Here is a 4238-nt window from a genome sequence, read left to right on the forward strand (position 1 = left end):
GTCCTGTGCCAGCTCCCCGCACTCGCCCTGAAGTGCGTGTCACCAGTCCGGTGCCACCTGTGCCATGGCCGGATACGTGGGCGGGGGGGGTACGACCCGCATCGGAGCTGCCACCGACATTAGTCACCCCCCCTACCCTCCCCATTTGGTTTTAGGTTTTGCGGCCGGAGTCCGCACCTTTGGGGGGAGGGGGGGTACTGTGACACCCTGACCATAGAGAGCCCTCGGTTCTCTATGGTGTTTAGGTCAGAGCGTGACTAGGGTGGTGTTCTAGTCCTTTATTTTCTATGTGGCTGGTTTGTATGGTTCCCAATTAGAGGCAGCTGGTAATCGTTGCCTCTAATTGGGGATCATATTTGGAAGCCCTTTCTCCCACCTGCTTTGTGGGATATTGTTTTGAGTGAGTGCATGTAGCACTACGGTACTTCACGGTCGTTGTTTGTTTCTTGGTTTGTTTAAGTTTCACTAAAATAAAGATGTGGAACTCCAATCACGCTGCGCCTTGGTCCGTCTCTCCTCACGACCGTGACAGGGATGAGGTAGTTGAATGGGCTATGTACAGGTGCAGTGATCTGTGAGCTGCTCTGACAGCTGGAGCTTAAAGTTAGTAAGGGAGATATGGGTCTCCAGCTTCAGTGATTTTTGCAATTTATTCCAGTTATTGGCAGCAGAGAACTGGAAGGAAAGGCGGCCAAAGGAGGAATTGGCTTTGAGGGTGACCAGTGAGATATACCTGCTGGAGCGTGTGCTACGGGTGGGTGCTGCTATGGTGACCAGTGAGCTGAGATAAGGCGGGGCTTTATCTAGCAGAGACTTATAGATGACCTGGAGCCAGTGGGTTTGGCGATGAATATGAAGCGAGGGCCAGCCAACGAGAGCATACAGGTCGCAGTGGTGGGTAGTATATGGGGCTTTGGTGACAAAACGGATGGCACTGTGATAGACTGCATCCAATTTGCTGAGTAGAGTGTTAGAGGCTATTTTGTAAATGACATTGCCGAAGTCAAGGATCGGCAGGATAGTCAGTTTTACGAGGGTATGTTTGGCAGCATGAGTGAAGGAAGCTTTGTTGCGAATTAGGAAACCGATTCTAGATTTCATTTTGGATTGGAGATGCTTAATGTGAGTCTGGAAGGAGAGTTTACAGTCTAACCAGACACCTAGGTATTTGTAGTTGTCCACATATTCTAAGTCAGAACTGTCCAGAGTAGTGATGCTGGGCGGGCGGGCTGGTGCGGGCAGAGATCGGTTGAAGAGCATGCATTTAGTTTTACTTGCATTTAAGAACAGTTGGAGGCCATGGAAGGAGAGTTAAAACGCATTAAGACAGTGTGTTGTGGAAATTCAGTACTTAGAGAGACTCGGTAATTTCTTCAAACAATAATACTTATTTAATATCGATTAATTATTGCAATAATTCATCCGTCAGCCCAACAGTCTTGTTCTGACTGTTAGGCTGAGAGTCTGAATCATACAGACAATACACAGTTTATATAGCCAATACCCAGAATGCTTGGTTCCACCCCTCCCATATTGACTGGGGGCACCATAAGCCACTTTGGGCTCATCCTGTCTTTATCTGCCCCTGGCGTTATCTTAACCCCCGACCCTGGCCTAATTTCCCAGGCCAGGATGTCTAAGAACCATTGAGGCCTTTGTTACTCCTCTCTATCCCAGTTACAACCACCCCACATCCTGTCACTGGAATGCCAGCTGTAGATTTTATCACCAGGAAGCTAGAGTGGACACCATAAAACTCAGCATTAGCAGGACAGAAATATCTCATTGTTTAAGTAAATAATTGTTACATATCCAACAAATAAGGTGAATACATAATTTTTCTGTCACAAGTGGCAAAGAGAATAATCAAACAAATGCTGAAATGGTTGTTAAAACATCTAATGGTGGCATGTAATTCACTCACTTTGGTCCCATTCCTCCCTGGTTCTCCTGGTACTCCACGTTAACCTGGCTTCCCCTTCACAATCGAAATTAGCAACAATTGATTTCATTATCAAAAACACTATACTGTAGTTTCACGTTTCAAGTTTTAATGTCACAGGCACAAGTGCAGTGAAATGCCTATCTTGCAAACTCTAAACCCAGTAATCAATATCAATGTAGCACTAAAAGTAAAATAAGGTAGAACAAAAACAAACAAAATAAAAATAAGAAGAACACGAGAAGTAAGCTATATGCAGGGTCAGTTCCAATATCATATTTACAATGTGCAGGGATACTGGAGTGATAGAGGTAGATATGTATAGGGGTAAGGTGAATTGGCATCAGGATATATGATAAAAAGAGTAGCAGCAGCGTATATGATGATTGCATTTGAGTGTGTGTATAAATGTGTGTACATATGTGCGTGTAAGCAAATAAAGTGAGTGTGTCTGCGTGTGTGTGTGTCAGTGTGCTTGAGTGTGCAGCATCCTGTGCATAGAGACAGTGCAAAAATAACTATTTAGTTGTCTTATGGCTTGGGGATCGAAGCTGTTCAAGAGCCTATTGGTGTCAGACTTGATGCACCGGTACCACTTGCCGTGCGGAAGCAGAGGGAACAGTCTATGGCTTGGGTAGCTGGAGTCTCTAAAGATTTTCCGGGCCTTCCTTTCACACCGCCTGATACAGAGATCCTGGAGGGCTGGGAGCTTGGCCCTACAGTATAATACTATATGATTCTCTTGGTATAAATTGAATATGGAAAAGATAGTTTTGAAATCAGATATATTGTATAATGTAAGAGAGATTGCCAGTACTCACAGGCTTACCGTCAGTACCAGGTGACCCCTCCCTCCCATTCTCACCTTGGAAGCCCTACAGGGGTCAAACAGACATGCTATGAAGTAGCTGTACCCATCTCATCAAAGAGTTTGCATTTTGTAGAGCCATTTTAAAAAAATCTCAAATTATCCATCAATTTCCTCAATCAATACATCCACCAATCAATGAGTCCTTCATGCAATCGACCAGCGTCGTCCGAGTTACAGGAAGGTTTGGCCAGCTGGGATGTCCTTGTCTCATTGCACACTAGCGACTCCTGTGGTGGGCCGGGCGCTGGGCACACTGACACGGTCACCAGGTGTACGGTGTTTCCTCCGACACATTGGTGCGGCTGGCTTCCGGATTAAGTGGGCATTGTGTCAAAAAGCAGTGCGGCTTGGTGGGGTTGTGTTTCAGAGGACATATGGCCCTCGACCTTCACCTCTCCCGAGTCCATATGCGAGTTGCAGCAATGAGACATGAAATTGGGGAGAAAAAGGGGTAAAAAATTACATTGGTGTGCTTGCTGAAGGCAAAGCACAACTTTAGATTTCTTACATAGTCAAATAATTGTTTTATTTATTCGGCTCACTCTTGCGCTTAAACACTTTAAGATATTACCAAATCAACTTTCACATGTTCAGGCTATCCTAACTTCAAAGTCTCTAAAAAATGTATTCAACTAGAACTATATAAACGTGCATAAAATAACTCCCCAGCGGTAATTATTGAGCCATTCAAGCTAGAGACACCAAACCATCTTTCACATGTTCAGGCTATCCTAACATAAAATTATAACTATAACTATATAAATGTGCATACATTTGCAGAAAATAACTCGCCAACAATAACTTTTGAACCGTTAGACACACAAAAACAACTTTCAAATGCTATCCTATCTTATCCCATCCAAATAAATCAAACAACCAACCAATCTCTTCATCTACCTACTTTTTCAACTATAACCAGTCACTACCATTTCTACTGCAGTCACTACCACTACGATAACTTACCTCATAACCATAAATACATTAAAACAAGCTAGCAAGCGCACCACATTTTCTTCAGGAAATGTACTTTTCTAGTCTAACATGGTATTACTTAATCACAATAGGCCCAGGAAGACCAGGAGGCCCAGGTTTCCCCTGAGGGCAGTTACAGCTCTCCACTGCTGCAGGTTGTCTGTCCAGGAGACACTGGGGGCAGAAAACAGTTTAACATAACAGGGACAACGCAACAAGCGTACAAATGTACTGTAAAAACTGAGCAACACACAGACAACCAACAAGCATACTCCCCCTGTCATCCTCCTGTATAGAAATAAACAGAGAGAGATAATGATATGAAGATGATAATTGTATCTTTGGCTCCCTGCATTAAACCTCAACCTTCAGTGACATATGGAAGTAAACGATGAGTATCGTAGTTACAGTATCATTACATTCACCACAGAGTATATATCACACGCCGTCTCT

At 44.0% G+C, this 4238-nt stretch overlaps 1 long non-coding RNA gene across 1 annotated transcript; it reads right to left on the reverse strand.

The window, feature by feature from the left end:
- Positions 1-2034: 2034 nt before the first annotated feature.
- Positions 2035-4021, reverse strand: LOC149970793 (uncharacterized). Its single transcript, XR_016492875.1, has 2 exons — positions 2764-4021; positions 2035-2658 (listed from the first exon to the last, which is right to left on the reverse strand). It is a non-coding gene; the product is annotated as an uncharacterized LOC149970793 (long non-coding RNA).
- Positions 4022-4238: the final 217 nt, after the last annotated feature.

The sequence above is a fragment of the Oncorhynchus mykiss genome, chromosome 28 (assembly GCF_057628025.1).
Source record: "Oncorhynchus mykiss isolate SJ-2025 chromosome 28, ASM5762802v1, whole genome shotgun sequence".
Taxonomy (NCBI): domain Eukaryota; kingdom Metazoa; phylum Chordata; class Actinopteri; order Salmoniformes; family Salmonidae; genus Oncorhynchus; species Oncorhynchus mykiss.